Raw genomic sequence first — 18,301 nt, forward strand, 5'->3', positions numbered from 1 at the left:
TAATAATAATAATAATAATAATAATAATAATAACCAGGCAGTTATCATAGTTTAAGTTATTTTACTTCTTTTAATACATTTTTTTGAATATTTTATTTTGATGGACTTATGAGATAATTTTACACTCGCTCTTCAACTACCTAAATTCACCTCCGACTCAGAATCTTTCGGTCAAGAAAACTGTTGGCCGCCAAAATCCACATCAAGAATGTACAATAGTCAATAGGAAGATGGAAGCATATGAGCAACTTTAGCTATGAATATGATGATGTCTCATCATCGGCATTGGCATTGGCATTGGTGTCGGCATCGGCATCGGCATCGGCATCGGCGTCGGCATTGGCATTGTCAGTCGCCTGTCTAGCAGAAATCACCTTGTCAAGTGTTTGGTCAGGGACAGTGATTCCAGCAGTCTCCAAGTCTGCAACAATGGCAATTGCTGCATCTAGTTCCCCAAGGTCGATACACAAGGTGATTACTTCATCATAAAGAGGACTGCGACAGAAGATAACCCGATTACATGTTAAATAAAATAATTTTTGGAAAGACATTCAGTTCATTGCCAAAGTATTTTTGATAGGGATGTAAAAAAAAGGGCCAATATTGTCCTTTTTTATACTCTCTGGGTAAAATAAATGATATAATGTGACCCTCTAGACCAAAACTGAACTCGTAAACCAGGTGTAAAGGACCTTGGTACTAAGGATAACTGAAAGAACACTTCATTTGACATAATTTTTAAATCACAAAAAGCCAATGTGCAATCTGTTTTCATTTTTATATTGAATCAGTGTGCAGGATCCTACCTCCCAAATGCATAACCTAGACTATGTGTTGTCTGCAGGATTTTCAAGAAAGCTGAAGGCATAGGAGCCCGTATAGCTGAGCTCAATATCATGGCACAGTCCCCAATGGTGGGTGTTCCCCCCAATTCTATTACCTGAAACAATATCCAGCAATTCTTTCAGTTGAAGTGAAATGATGGTAAACATACAACATAAAGGTGACTGAAAACATTCGCCATTATGCTTCAATATAATAAACAAGACATACTAATTGATTTTGTGAAGAAAATAAGGAAATATCCATGGTACAGGGCATATGATGTGTTATCATCTATGCAAGAATAATTTATGCAGGTCATGAATCAAAACACAAGGAGGAGAAAAGGTAAATTCAACAATATCGAAAATGAAAATTATAAAGCTACATGAACCTGCCTTCAGCATTACTTCAATTGCCAACTCAACTTCCCATTCTTGTGACCATTTCCGTGGAGGCCTTTTCTTTATTTCTCTCCCATGTCCAACCCCAAGCATCAGCTATGGTATACATATCTTCTACATCAAAAATTTTTCTTTTTCTTAGCTCCCTGAATGCCTCAAATATATCCTCAGGAAACCAGTCATCGTCATCATCATCCTACACCAATATGCAAAAGGATAACCTTTTAATGTCTTTATAATGGTATGCACTACTATGCATGATTATCATTACATCACATTGTCAGGATTAGTTATATGACGTTTAATTGTTAATAAATCTGCTGATCCCAACAATTGATACCAAGAAGATGCAGCACATCCAAGTCTTTCAAGCAGACACATGTTTTGATCAAATTAGTTGATTTCAATTGAGAAGAAATCCTAATACATGCACAAGGATTGATCTAAGCCAAGCAGTCTCCCAACAGTTAAAGACTGATAGCAAACCCACCCAGCACACCTCCCCCCCCTTCCCCCCATTTTCCCCCATGCACGCATATAAAGAAAAAGATCACATATTTTAAGGGGTTTCCAAACCTCCACTGATGCTCGAGCTGATCTTCTTTTTGATTTTCTCGATCTTGTAATTGTTTGATCAGAGTCTTTCAATAATTGGACTCCAATCATTTGAAGAGGCTTCTTAGCTTCAACTTCCTTGTCTTTAACAATCCTGTCTCCGTCTTGGCTCTCAGTTTGTTCTACTTCTACTTCTACCTCCTCTTCATCATCAGCTTCCTCTTCTTCAACAACTTTTTCAGCATCTTCCACAGCATCAACATCATCAAACACATCTGGAAGTTCTGATTTACCCATGTTGACAGGCTTAACATGATTACCATTCAAGCCTTCTCCAAGAAACCGGCGCTTCCAGAACTCTGTATTTCCTTCTTGCAGCTTTATCCGTGAAATTAATTCATCCAGCTCTTCATCAACCTAACAGACAAAAAAATCCACATTTAATTAACTGAAAAAAAAATCCTATTGAAATTAAAAGTTCTTCCCAAACATGTGCAACTGAACTAAAGGTCTAAAACTTCATATCCACATTGAAGAAACAAGGGGAAGAGAGAGAGAGAGAGAGCATTACTTTCTCTTTTTCCTTCACCCTTTTTTGGTGGTAAACAATATGATTAAAGAAAAAAGAAGGAGAAAGCTTATGAACGACTAACCTCCTCTTCTTCCTCCTCCACAGGAGGAACCCAGAGGGGTCGACCTCGAGAGCGGTTTATTCTCCTCGCTTTTTGTACTCGCTGGTAAAGAACATTTCTAGTTCCATCAGTTGGTAAACCTTGTGCTTCTAGCTCTTCCTTTAATTCAGATACTATCATCTTACTAGCAGCTTTGGGCTTTAGGACATTCTGGTCAGGACCCTTAATTATTTTCTTCAATCTCTCTTCTACTCTTAGATAATCAGATTCAGATACATCTCCCAAAGCTGCAAGACCTTCATTCTGTAAGGTTTTCAAAACCTTTCTATGGTGCGTCTTCCAATCCTCCAGACATCTTTGTTTAAATGAAGTTTCCATTGGATTTGAATATATAAAGCCAACAGCATCAGGATCTAGAGGAGCTTTCCCCCTTCGAGGCACCCATCGCTTGCGCTCACCAGTAAGCCCACCTTCTGCAATATACCTGTTATATAGTCAAAGATGGTTAATGCTAGAAAATAGATTAAAAATCAAGTCAAACATAAAAGAACATCTTAAAACATATGAGGAATAAAGATGATTGTAAAGTTACTGTACATAAAGTATAGTGCTGTGCATTAAAAAAACAAACAAACAAACTAGAGAGTATATTGTGAAGAAAAACTCATTCAAAACTCTGTTATGCATGCTTTAAATTGAACAACATGTCTGATCCAAGTATATACAAGTCAATAACAAATACAAAATGGAATTGCAGAAGCCGTTTTGTGTTGGATTAATATGCACACCTAGCAACATAATCAATCTCGTATCCAAGTTCAGCTTCTTCTTGCAATGGCTCGATCCACGAGCTAACTAATGTTCGATATTTTCTGCTCAATATCATGGCTCTTGGTGGAATAGGTTGATTATCTCTGGCCATAGCTTCTAAAGCTTCCAGCAACTCGACAACCCTACCTGATTCAAGCAGGTATACCATCTTAAGTTATGTTTTGGTTAAGGAATCCAAACACAGGTCAAAGATCCATGGATTAATTTAAAGGAGTCTACCAGATAAATCATGAGATGGAAATTCAGTTAAACGCTAGCAACAAAATACAGTAATGAACTATAAGTGAAAGCTCTTTAAATAATTAGAAAAATGCAATTATGGTGATAATTAATTACTCAAAACACATATATATTTGATATTACATTAAAGAAATGAAATAAAAATTCATGTAAATACCTTCTCGGCATAAAGCCCGAAGATGTAAAGAAAGTGGATCCCCAAAGTTCCCATCATTATGTAAAACTTTTGTTCCTCCTTCAAAATTTCTGAGTGCACGAAAATGCCGAATAGCTTCACGTACTACGCAGTACTTGGTAAAACACTCCACTAACAGCCTGAACATGCAGGTATGATGTTATATAGCTATCACAGAAGAGGAAATGGATGTACAACAATATGGATGTTACTGGTTGAACTCACAACTCCCAGCCACACAATGCTACCTTTCAAAATGCATCATATTCAGTATTCCATTTGTGGCCAAGGGGGAGGGGGACGAAGAGGAAGAAATGAAGCATTGCTTCCAAATGAGAAGAGGTCAACTAATACAAGCTCAAAGGTGGTATTAGATGTTTCTTCAGCTTCTTCTATAAGAAAAAAGGGCCCTAAAACAAGATCAAACCCCCAATCTCAAGTCTGAACCTTCAACATTCAAGACTTGTAAACACCTAAGATTGAGTCAAACAGCCTCCATACAATTTTTAACTTTAAGCAACATAGCATGTACATAATGAAGATGGCAAGACTTGACAGCAAAACCCTAGACTCATTGCATGTGTCAAACAACAATACTTGACAAGTCACATAAATCAATTCCCAGAATCATATTTGCCATAAACTTGTGACATAAAAAATGCCCCAAATTATCTTTTTGTAAGTTTCACATAAGACAATGAAATCCGACAGCAATAAAAACAAGTTTACTTGAATTACATTGCACTGTAAGAAGAAGTTCTACTTACGCATAAGTTCTCACATTAGGTTGCAAACGTTTATGGTCTTCAACCATCATGCCAAGCAACTCGGCAACATCTTGTACCCTATATTCCAAATCAAAATCCCAAGATAATGACACAGAGATGCAAATATAAATAAAAATAATAGCTTGCAAGCAATTAACAAAGATGGAAAGTTACATGCATACAATCAAAAAGATATACTCAAAATGGAGATAGTTGTAAGCAAACAAAGATATGGCTTTTTACATATTATGAACCTAAATTTTTTTTAAGAGCTGTACTATACAGTACAAATTCATATACACAAATCCATGATAGAAGTTAGATTGGTGGGTCATATGGCTTTTTACACATTATAAACCTAAAATTTTTTTAAGAGCTGTGCTATACAGTACAAATTCATGAATAACACAAATCCATGACAGCAGTTAGATTGGTGGGTCCGACATCATCAGGCAAGGCCATCAATCTACCGACTGGCATGAAATCGTGCATTCACAAATTTGTGCAGGCAAGAGTTTTCCATTTTTAAAATTTTTAATGTAAGTCATAAGGAAGAATTCACACACCAAGTTTTAGACAAAGATTGCCACTAGCAAACAAACATTGATTGCATCCTTGATGTGCTTGGATATTACCTGTCATAGGATTCAGCTCTAGTATATGCTTGGATCACCCAATTATATGTCTCAGTATCAGGTTTCATATATTCTGTTATACAGACAATAAGAAGTATTATAAATCAAAAAGCCAAAGAAGCCAGTACAACTTGAACAAATACAAAAATCTGCCTCTAGAAATATTATTAGAACTCAGTTCTGAAATACATAATTTTACTAAATAATTAGTTTTCTAAAACAATGGGACCTCTGCTGAGTATTGATTTCCAGTAAATATTAAAAGTAATCTTTTTAGAGCTCAAGATACTAATTTTATGTGAAAGTTGTGAACAAGATTTAACAGAAGAAAAAGTAGACAGAATTATAATGAAGCTCGGGTAAACATAACCAAGTCCAGGTGATAACCAATTCACAAACAAACTAACCCTATCATAAGGGCCGACAAAGTGGCCAGTTTAGCAAGGCAACGTAGTTTTTTATATGCCTGACAGATCTTCACAAAGAATGTTGTCTTCTCTACCAAGGGCAAAATATTTAAGCTGCCCTTGCATCACTGACTGTTTTGTAAAAACAATTCGAATGACTAAACAAACAAATAATTAATCCCAAGTAAAGAACATCAAAGTAAAGAATGTAAACCTTCTCCATATTCCATGTTCTCAAATGTAGCAAAAGCTATTTCAGGTATTCCGCAAGTTGCCTAAATGAAGGAAAAAATACTATGAGTTTTGGTTCAAAAATTCTAATAAGCAGGCCACTTTGTAAAACAAAATATCAATGTTGCATTAGACAACAGAGAATACAGGATAAAATAAACTTTAGCAGCATCCAGCCTATGGGCAACATCAAGAACCACTTTATTTGTTTCTCTTAAACCCATATTCTAAAGCAATAATGTTTCCAACACGTGTTTGAATCACATTAATTTTAAACACCTGGCTGTTACATTCACAATTTGCTTCAAATTAAGCACTGACTGTGACAGCAAGAACAAGAACGAAATAGCCTATCGATTTAGCAACTCTATTTAGCAGGACGAATAACAATACCGTTGGACATGGAAATTCACATGACTTACCTGGACACTAAGAAGACAATTGAAATGAAAAGTGGTTGCCATCCGCCCAGCTGCCTCCATTTCATAGGCAATTTCTAAGGCATTAGAATGATCCCCAACTTTACAGTCTTCCTCAATCAAACAATCATAGAGCTCATCTGTAGCCCTTAGTCCACCTTTGGCGCCCTTCAAAAACACTTTATTGGCATCTTCCAAATACTTATTCTTAACAAGCTCCTCTAAAAATTAGGGGAAAAAAAATTAAACGTATTCTCCAATAAAATAAAATTAAAGGAGTTAGGACGTGGACTTTTACCGACAAGAACAATCCATGCCAAGCGAATATCGTAGTTTAACTTCTCCATTGCAGCAAGGATCTCTAAGCCTCTATTAGCATGGCCTTTGGTGCCAAACAAACGAATCAGAGCGATAAAAGTTTCGTGGAGAGGACGAATTCCTGCACTCAACTCTCTTCTCAACGATTGCATCTGCATTTGGCAAACACGAATTCTGACCTAAAATTCAACGAAAACAAAAAGGAAGTGGTAAAAGAACAAAAAATGTTAGTGTACCGCGCCTTCAAGGTTGCCATTGAGAGAGTAAGCAACAATGAGACCGTGAAAGGAGCGAGGGCCAGGGCTCAACCCCGCAGCAACCATATCGTAAATGACGTCCGATACGCCGATGGCGTCGCAATTTCTCGCGCGTTCCATGAGCTCCTCCATGAAGCTGAACCGCAGGCCCTTCTCTGCGGCGGAAACCACTGCGGGAAGTCCATAATCATCGTTCTTTTTTAGTTGTTGTTGTTGTTGCTGCTGCTGTTTCTTTCTTCGTGACTTTCTTCCCACAGTGGAGGTAGCTGCCACGTAAACGACGGCGTTTCGGGAGGGGAACAAGTGAGACTTGAACGGGGGAGGAGCGAAGGGAGAAGGGAGGGACATTTTGGATAAAAAAGGGGTTCAAGAACAATCGGAGCTGGTAATAAAAGAGAGAAGATGGTCACGTGACGTACATGTGTCAACGGTTTCCCCCCTCCCCTTTTCCTAGATTATTAAAATGAACATGTTAACATACTTAATGTAGAAAATATATTAATAAGGCAAGTTAATTAAAATTACAATTTAGTTTTCAACGAAGTAAATTCTTGCAACCCAATAAACTGTAATTCAAGATATAATAATAGCCTAACATCACATGATTTACAAAATTGAAAATTTTCCTTTTCTAAAAAAAATTTTGAGATTCAACATAATTTAAAAAAAATCTCATTTTACTTAAAAATATAAAATTATTATTAATATTATCTTTTGAGTAAATATAATAGTAGCCTAACAATCTTATAATGAACCTTTGCAAAGAAATAATAATAATAATAATAATAATAATAATAATAATAATAATTATTATTATTATTATTATTATTATTATTATGCACGCTGGACGACTACCAGAAGTCTAAAACCCATCCAAAAATATCCATTAGAGTCAAAAGAGGCTTAAGTTGGCACTTAAAAACAGTTGAACGAACCACAAAATCAAAGGCTAAAATAATCTAACATTATCTCAACTAATTTTTTTCATGCTCTTAAAATCTCAACAGTGCTTCATATCTTCAACTTTTCCGGATCGATAGAGAAGTGGTTTTCGTTATTTTTATATGGCTTAAATTTTAGATATATTTTTATAAATTTAAGTTATAATCCGACTCAAAAGATTCACATTGTAATCCGATTAAAATAAAAAATGAGATTTGTAGTGGTAATGGAAGGCACGAGCCGAGTGTTAGGGCATGGCTCCCGTGATATAGACCAATATAAATATTATAATATTTTATCTTTTGCTATAGACTTGTGAAATATTCGGGAAATATACTTAAATTAGAATTTGAGAGTTCTGAGTGATTGTATCTTATTTTTTTAATCATAGTGAAACTTTTTTCTCTTGTCTTATCTGTGGATATGGACCTTACAATGAACCATATTAAATTCTGTGTTATTTATCTTTTTTTGTTCTTATACCATGTGATTGTACGATTGTGTGTATTCCTTAGATTTGTATGCCTACTATAACAAATTAGTATCAGAGCTTTGTGTGCACAATGTAGGGTTTACAGATGGTGTCGTCTTCAACGAAGTATGAGATAGTGATTATATCAAATTATATAGATATTTAAGATTAACATTCATTGCATTTTGTTCACTTGGATTCTTAGAGCAAGCAAGCTAGGCCTTCTTTATGCACCTCCCCTCCTAAGCCGAAAGCTCTTTTAAGGTCCATAAGCATGCTTTGAATTTGGTTGGCTCTTGCTTTAGTGATTGCCCCTTTGAAGGGTGGTGGTGCTCCATGATGATCCTCATCATCCCCTCCCACTTGAGAAGAATTCGTCTTGAAATTTGTTTCTGCACCAAAGAAAGGAGTAAGATCAGCTACATTAAAAGTACCACTAACACCATAATCACTAGGTAATTCTATCTTATAAGCATTATCATTAATTCTTTTAAGCACTTGAAAAGGGCCATCACTTCTAGAGATTTCCTTTGGTTAGGAAACCTTTCCTTTCTCAAATGGATCCATACCAAGTCACCTGGTTTAAAAATCATAATCTTTCACCCCTTGTTAGCATGAGATGCATATTTCTCATTTTTTCCTTTCTAGATGCAACCTAGCTTATTCATGCATCTTTTTAACCATTTCAGCCTTTTTCTCACCATCCAATGAAGCAACATGATCAATAAACAATGGTAACAAATCTAAGGAAGTAAGTGGATTAAAACCATAAACAAGCTCAAAGGGAGAGTATCCACTAGATGAACGCCCAACCCTATTTTATGCAAATTCAATGTATGGTATGCATTCCTTCCAATATTTTAAATTTTATTTCACTAAGATTCTCAAAAGTGTGACTAAGGTCCTATTCACTACTTCTATTTGGCCATCAGTTTGGGGATGGCAAGTAGTAGAGAAAAGTAACTTAGTTCTCAATTTTCCCTATAGAACCTTCTAAAAATGACATCCCTATCACTCAAAATGGTTCTAGGTATACCATGTAACCTAACAACCTCCCTAAATAATAGATTAGCAACATATATAGCATCATCAGTTTTGTGACATGGGATAAAATGAATCATTTTTGAAAACCTATCCACAACAACAAAGATAGAATCATGACCCCTTTGTGACCTAGGCAAACCCAAGACAAAGTTCATAGACAAATCAACCTAAGGATACTTAGGCATGGGTAGAGGTGTGTATAGCCCACGAGGTATCACCTTAGACTTTGCTCTCTTGCAAGTCTCATATCTAGCACATAGTGTCTCAACATCTTTTCTCATGTGGGGCTAAAAGAAATGCTCCCTAAGGATATCTAGTGTCTTGGAGCACCAAAATGCCCCATAAGGCCACCACTATGGCTCTCATTTACAAGCAATTTCCTCAACGAACTCCTATGCACACACAATCTATTTTTCTTTAAACAAATACCCATCATGCCTAAAATACTTTTGAAGTGCAAATTTCTCACGTGCATGGAATATGGCAGAAAAGTCATCATCATGCTCATATAATTCTTTAACATACTCAAATCCCAATGTTTGCTGGTTTTGCAACCACCGTAAGTGCACAGATCGCTAACAAGTAATAAAGTGATGAGTAAAGTATCGTTCCCATGAGTACTGTGTTGAGTACCAAACTATAGTGATTTTAATTATCTAAACGATCGAATTGTAGAGAATTAATAATTATATCTAAATTAAAAGAAATAAAATCTAAATAATTAACTAAACCAAAATACAAATGGACGGGAACATTCTAGAGCTAGGAGTTCACACTTCAATCAATTATAGAATCAATTTGATTCATTCAATAAATGGGAGATTATTACTTTGATAGAAATTAATCCTAAGTTATCTAAAGTCCTCTCTTAAGGCACTCAAGGTATATTTTAATTAACATAAATCCTACTTTTATGGTGATTAAATTAATTAAAACCTTTTAAGATCTTTGATTAATTTTGGAAATCTACAAAGGTCATCAGCCTATCTCTAGGTCAGATTTCCTAGGTTCAAAATCCCGATTTTCTAATATTAATCTTCACCTTTCAGTCCTTCAATTAATATCTGAAATCAATACTAAGTGGGCACCAATACATAGCATGCATTAAGAATACAAGAGATTGAATCAAAGAATAAAATACTTAATGTATTAAATAAAATCAAACCAGATCCATAATGAAATTGAGTGCTACACCCTAACCCTAGAATAAAGAACCTACTCACCCATGGTGAGTTTTACAATCAAGTTTATAAAAAGATAAAGAGAAGACATGAGAAGAAAATAGAATGAAAGAACCCAAAAGGATAGTTGTAGCCTTGGACTTTTGGAACTTCAGCTGAAAATCCCTTAGTAATCTTGCAAATCTTGTTTCTCCCTTGCTCCCTTGAAGTTTATGTGCATCCTTGAATGTAAATCGGCTCTCTTGGATGTAAAATCCTGTTCTTGGATGTAAATTCTCTCTCCGTCCTCAATTCCTGACTTCTTCTATTTATATCTGGTGTAAAAACCCTAATTTCAGAGTCCTAGAAGCATTCGGAGTCCATCCGGGTCGGGTTGGAGCGAAGAAAAGTTGCATCAGAATTGCTGTCAGGAGACTTTACACGGCCGTGTAGTGATACACGCCCCGTGTAAATTTTTGCCACTTCATTTTTCACGTTTTCTTCAGTCCAGAGAGTTACATAAGGTCCAGGAAGTTACACGGGGTAAGTTACACGGCCCGTGTACTTTTGTTTCTCCATTGGCTATCCGGCTTTCTTCTGGCAGAAAGTTACACGGGTCTAGGGCTTGGCTTACACGACCTGTGTACTTTGTATCAGCAACAATACTCAGTCCCTTGACTTCTTCAAGCTTCCTTTTACACTCTTACACTGTGGGACTCTACCCAAACACCTATTTTAAAGGAAACGATGCTCTGATCAAAACCAATTAATCCATAGGATTTATTGGCCTCACCCTCTTGAGGCTAAATTCAATTGTTTTCCATGGTTTTGAGGTATTTTTCTGTATTCTTCACATTTTGACCTCCAAGTTTCTTCCAAACTCGTCTTTGATTCTAGAACCACATAAAAACACCTGATAAAATATAAAAATCAATGAATTGAGTTGGATTAATATGTTTTCTAAAATAACAATGAAGACACATAAAAATAAATATAAAAGGATACAAAATGCTAACAAAATGCAATGCATGTTAACCTTAAATATCTATATAATTTGATGCAATCAAATACCCCCAAACTCAAACCTTTGCTTGTCCTCAAGCAAATTAAAACTTTATAAAAACTCATTGGGGGTACTTAGAAACATAACAGAAAACTTAACTTGCACATAATTAGACACTCTTCAACCTTCATGCCAATTCTCACTCTCAAGGCATAGGGACCTCAATAGTTACCCGCTAGAACCTTACCCCCTTTATGGTGCTTCAACTAACTATTCCTCTATGCAAGGCCATTAATAAGTCACAAATAACCTATTTTATTAGGATAGACTTGAGAAACACTTACTTCGCCAAATTTGCGTCTATTGTGAGTAATTGTGATAAAGTGACTCAATTTCATCTCTATAGGCATATCTCAATTTTCTATCTCCACTAATGTAACATACACTTTTCAAAAGATCAAAAAGTCTTTAAAAGGGTTGTAATGGGGCTAAGGGGATAATGACTTGGTTGCTAATGAAAGGATTTTAGGGAATGCAAATATGAGGATAACATGTATGCATAAAATATCAAGTATACTAAGTTTATTTTACTGATTTTGTATGGAGAAAAGGGGCTTTTGATTTTTTTATAATGCGAAGCATGCTTCCATGATACTTATCTTGGGACTTCTTCTTCTTCTTCTTCTTTTTTTCTCTCTCTTTTTTTTTCGTTTTTCTATTTTTCATATCCTTTTTGTCCTCTCCCCCAAACTCATTGCTTTTGTTAGGTTAGAAAGGAAAATTTTTCTTTGATTTCAATTGCACACTTGTACTCTTTCTTGAGTTCTACATCCTCTCTCCACATTTTTTTTTGTACTTAATATACTTTTTACTTATGCATTTAGCTTCCTCAAAAGAATATGATAGGTGTTTTGGCTAGGGGCTAGGTAAATAATATGGGTAAGCAATAAATTCTAAGGGATAAATATAGGTTTCAAGTTGGCTACAAGGGATATATTTTAATTAGGGGTGGCTAAGGCTTAGTGAGGTTATATCAAAGAATGTCTTAATCATCTCTTCATCAAGCATATGCTAGGATTTCGCTTCGATAGGTTCAAGAGACATGTTCTAGAGCTGGTGAGGCATTTTTAGGCTTGCTTGTATTTCAAAAATTTTCTCCTAATTTTTTAAGTTCAATGTGACAGATTAATGGCTATGAAGGGGTTTAACTAGTTTAACTCCACTTAGGTGATTTAGCTTTTCACAAACAACATATTGAAGCCTTTTTGCCCATTCAGTTACATTCATTCCTCTTTCCTAGAGAGTCCAATCATTAGCTCTTCAAGGTTTTAGTTATAATTCTAAGTTAAAAACTTTTTGAAAAAGTCCAGAATTTTCAAAATTTACAAAAATTTTTTGGATTTTTGACACACAAATATAATATAGACATAATAAGGTGATGAAATGCAATATATGAATGCAATGTATGAAATGCACCCCCAAACTCAAATTTGATATTATCCTCAATGTCATCAAGATATCATAATCAGGTTAAGAGCAACATCATAATTATAATAATAAGGAAAGCCTAATGGATATAGAATACTCCCCCTTGAAACGTGCCTTCCCTTGAAGATTTGTGAGTTTGATCTCCATTGCTCCTTTCAAATGCTTCTTGAACCTACAAAGTGAACAAATATTGAAATTAAGTTTGGGAGGGCGATAAACAAAAGAAATAAATAATAAAAAAAATACAAAGATTAAATTTAAAACTTGGGTTGCCTCCCAAGAAGCACTAATTTAAGATCATTAGCTTGACCCCTTTTAGAATTGCTGCTCAAAAAACGGTTTTCGCCTATAGTTGTTGTCATGTAATACCACATATGGGTCTTGATTTGTGGTACCCTCAAGATTGGCAAGATTTGGAATAAGATTGCATATAGCACGAACAACACATGGTTTAGAGTTATATGCTTGGGAAGAGGACTGCTTTAGCTCATGGAGAACATGTGATGATGTAGGAGGTGTCCATGATAGAAAAGGATTTTCTGGTGGTGTATGTGTAAACATTGGTAATGAACTTAAATTGATAGTCTCATCAATTTCTTCATCTATCACCTTCACCTCTGATCTATCTTCATGTAAGCACTCTTCTAATGCACCTCCAACAATAAAGGAGTTGTTTTCTTCAACTTCAAGTACAATTTCTTATTCAAGTAACTCCTACTCTTGTGTTAACTTTACTGGTAAGTCATCTTCAAAGGAATTTTGTTCTTCAGGCTCAACTTCTTCTATAGGTTCAAATTCCCATGAAGCTTCTTCATTCTCCCAACTTTGTTCATTTGTTTCCTCCTCATAGAGTGATAGCTCATTGTTCATCATAAGGTTGTCAAAATTTTCCAATGGAGCTATCGCCTCTTCAAGTCCCACTCCCTTCTCTAATTGCAGCTCAAATGGTTGGTGTGAAATATTATGTTGATAGATGTTTGGAGGGTATTGATGACTCCAACCTTGCAGTGAAGGATGCCAATGCCTATGGTAATCAAAATTTGCCATGTCATTCAACAAGTGAATGGCATCCTCATAGTTTCTTTGAAGAACACGATCACCGGTAGCCTAAGCTCCATAATCTACCCAATTCCCTGTCACTTCATTCAGACCATTGTAAAAATTGAGAGTGAGTTCATAATTTGAGAGGCTATGATTGGCAAATTGCTTTACCAATTCATTGAATCTTCTCCAAGCATTATAAAATGGTTCATTGTGTTGTTGAATAAAACTTGTGAAGACTTGTTGATGAAACATCTCAATGTACCTCACAAGAAAAATAAGCAAAAATAAAATTAGATAAGAAATAAACTATATAAAAAAATTAAGAATGTCTAGAGTAACCAAATCACTAATCATTCAATATCAAGCACCGGTCCCCGGTAATGGTGCCAAAAACTTGTTTGCTGGTTTTGCAACCACCGCAAGTGCATGGATCGCTAACAAGTAATAAAGTGATGAGTAAAGTATCATTCCCACGAGGACCGTGTTGAGTACCAAACTATAGTGATTTTAATTATCTAAACGATCGAATTGTAGAGAATTAATAATTATATCTAAATTAAACGAAATAAAATCTAAATAATTAACTAAACCAAAATGCAAATGGACGGGACCATTCTAGAGCTAGGGGTTCACACTTCAATCAATTATAAAATCAATTTGATTCATTCAATAAATGGGAAATTATTACTTTAATGGAAATTAATTCTAAGTTATCTAAAGTCCTCTCTCAAGGCACTCAAGGTGTATTTTAATTAACAGAAACCCTACTTTTGTGGTGATTAAATTAATTAAAACCCTTTAAGATCTTTGATTAATTTTGGAACTCCACAAAGGTTATCAGCCTATCTCTAGGTCAGATTTCTTAGGTTCAAAATCTCGATTTTCTAATATTAATCTTCACCTTTCAGTCCTTTAATTAATATCTGAAATCAATACTAAGTGGGTGCCAATACATAGCATGTATTAAGAACACAAGAGATTGAATCAAAGAATAAAATACCCAATGTATTAAATAAAATCAAACCAGATCCATAATGAAATTGAGTGCTACACCCTAACCCTAGAATAAAGAACCTACTCACCCATGGTGAGCTTTACAATCAAGTTTATAAAAAGATAAAGAGAAGACATGAGAAGAAAATAGAATGAAAGAACCCAAAAGGATAGTTGCAACCTTGGACTTTTGGAATTTCAGCTAAAAATCCCTTAGCAATCTTGCAGATCTTGTTTCTCCCTTGCCTCCCTTGAAGTTTATGTGCATCATTGAATATAAATCGACTCTCTTGGATGTAAAATCCTGTTCTTGGATGTAAATTCTCTCTCTGTCCTTAATTCTTGACTTCTTCTATTTATATATGGTGTAAAAACCCTAATTTCAGAGTCCTAGAAGCATTCGGAGTCCATCCAGGTCGGGTTGGAGCGAAGAAAAGTCGCATCAGAATTGCTGTCAGGGGACTTTACACGGGCCGTGTAGTGATACATGCCCTGTGTAAATTTTTGCCACTTCATTTTTCACGTTTTCTTCAGTCCAGAGAGTTACATAAGGTCCAGGAAGTTACACGAGGTAAGTTACACGGCCCGTGTACTTTTGTTTCTCCATTGGCTATCTGGCTTTCTTCTGGCAGAAAGTTACACGGGTCTAGGGCTTGGCTTACATGACCCGTGTACTTTGTATCAGCAACAATACTCAGTCCCTTTACTTCTTCAAGCTTCCTTTTGCACTCCTACACTGTGGGGCTCTACCCAAACACCTATTTTGAAGGAAATGATACTCTGATCAAGACCAATTACTCCGTAGGATTTATTGGCCTCACCCTCTTGAGGCTAAATTCGATTGTTTTCCATGGTTTTGAGGTATTTTTCTGTATTCTTCACGTTCTGACCTCCAAATTTCTTCCAAACTCGTCTTTGATTCTAGAACCATATAAAAACACCTGATAAAATATAAAAATCAATGAATTGAGCTGGATTAATATGTTTTCTAAAATAACAATGAAGACACATTAAAATAAACATAAAAGGATACTAAATGCTAACAAAATGCAATGCATATTAACCTTAAATATCTATATAATTTGATGCAATCACCCAACAATTTAGAATTAATAGTAGTAAAAAGATTATACGTGCAGGAAAGTGCATCAGCTACCAGATTCTCTTTGCCCTGCTTATATTTCACAATATAAGGAAAAGACTCTATAAAGTCTATCCATTTAGCATGTCTCCTACTCAACTTATGTTGGCTTTTAATATACTTCAAAAACTCATGATCAGAATGTATGACAAATTCTTTAGGCTATAGATAATGTGGCCATGTCTCTAATGCCCTAACTATTACATACAACTCTTTGTCATATGTAGAATAATTCAATGTGGTACTATCCAACTTTTCATTAAAGTAAGCAATTGGATGTTTCTCTTGCATAAGAACAGCTCCAATCCCTTACTTGATGCATCACTTTCAATTTCAAATGTCTTGTCAAAATTAGGCAAAATTAATAAAGGTGCATAACATAATTTCTCTTTAAGCATAGCAAATGCATATTCATGTTCTTGACCCCAAATAAATGTCACATTCTTTTTGACTAGTTTATTTAATGGAGCAGCCAATGAACTAAAGTTAGGCACAAATCTTCTATAAAAAACTTGCTAATCTATGAAAACTCCTAACTTCAGATGCATTTTTAAGTGTTGGCCAATCTCTGATTGCCTTAACTTTTTCATCATCTACTTCAACACCTTTGCTACTCACAACAAACCCTAAAAACACAATTTTTTCTAAGCAAAAAGAACACTTTCACACATTTGCATACAACTTTTCTTCTCTCAACACATCAAACATAAGTTTTAAATGATGCAAATGCTCATCAATATTTTTTCTATAGACAAGAATATCATCAAAGTAAACAACAACAAACTTTCTAATAAAAGCTCTCAAAACATAGTTCATAAGCCTCATAAAAGTACTAGTGGCATTAGTGAGACCAAAAGGCATCACTAGCCACTCATATAAACCATGTTTTGTCTTGAAGGTGGTTTTCCATTCATCACTAACTCTCATCCTGATTTGACGGTAATCGCTCTTCAAATCAATCTTACTAAAAATGCAAGAATCATGCAACTCATCCAACAAATCATCTACTCTAGGAATAGGGTGGTGATACTTTACAATGATTTTATTCATAACTCTACAATCCACGCACATTCTATATGTTCCATCCTACTTTGGCACAAGCAAAATAGGAACCACCCAAGGACTCATGCTCTCACGGACATATCCCTTAACCAAAAGCTCATCTACTTGTCTTTGAAGCTCCTTAATCTCAGCTGGACTACTTCTATAGGCTAGTCTATTAGGAATTTGAGCACCAGGAATGAAATCTATTTGGTGTTCAATACCCCTAATAGGTGGTAAACCCGAAGGTACCTCATCTGGAAACACATCCCGGTAACTGTAAAAAAGACACAACAGAAGAAGGAAGACTGGGATTAAGGTCGGAAACATTTAAATAGTTCTCTCTATACATGAGAATGCACAATGGTATCTCACCACTCAAAGCTCCTCTCAACTCTCTTCCCCCAACATACAAGCTCATCTTTTTCTCTCTTCTCTCCTTTTGCCTAGAGCCCTCTCCTTTTTCCATTACACTCACTTTCTTTTCTTTCACTTCTTTCTTTTTCTCTTTCCCATCACTTTTTTCTTTACTCTCCTCACTCTTGTGCTTGGCCTCTCTTAATTTTTCTCTTCAACTCTCTTTTCTCTCCTCAACAGCTCTCAATATTCTCATTTGGTCCTTATGTGCTTGTGATTGTGACAAAGGCACTAAGGCGTGTGTGCGGCCATCTTTCTTCAAAGTGTAGTAATTCTTCCTCCCATCATGAATCACATACCTATCATATTACCATGGCCTACCTAGCAAGATATGTCTAGCTATCATGGATACTACATCACACAAAACCTCATCATGGTAGCTCCTTATAGTGAAAGGTACCACTACTTGCTTAGTTACCTTCACTTTGTTGCAATCATTTAGCCATTGCAACCCATAAGGCTTAGGATGCTTAAGGGTAAGCAATCCTAATTTCTCCACAAGTAAGGAACTAACAACAATGCAATAACTATCCCCATCTATAATCATGTTACATAATTTCTCCTTCACAACGTACCTAGTATGAAATATGTTTTTCCTTTGCAACTCATCAATATCCACAACAGGTTGAGCACTCAAGGTCCTCACGGTAACTAATGGAAAGTCATACACATCGGATGGTTTCTCAATATGCACATCTTCTTTATTTTCACTCCCCTCAACTAGCATCAAAGGCTCGGCCTCCTTTTCTTCCTCACTCTCTACCTCTCCATCTTCCTTAATCATCATGACTCTGTTGTTGGAACATTCGGAAGCATAATACCCATATCCCAAACACTTATAACACTTCACATCTCTAGTCCTA

At 35.6% G+C, this 18,301-nt stretch overlaps 1 pseudogene; it reads right to left on the reverse strand.

Moving 5' to 3' along the window:
* Positions 1-213: 213 nt before the first annotated feature.
* LOC131178754 (uncharacterized) lies at positions 214-7,041 on the reverse strand (annotated as a pseudogene).
* Between the last annotated feature and the right edge of the window lie 11,260 nt (positions 7,042-18,301).

Source organism: Hevea brasiliensis, chromosome 3 (genome assembly GCF_030052815.1).
Source record: "Hevea brasiliensis isolate MT/VB/25A 57/8 chromosome 3, ASM3005281v1, whole genome shotgun sequence".
Taxonomy (NCBI): Eukaryota; Viridiplantae; Streptophyta; class Magnoliopsida; order Malpighiales; family Euphorbiaceae; genus Hevea; species Hevea brasiliensis.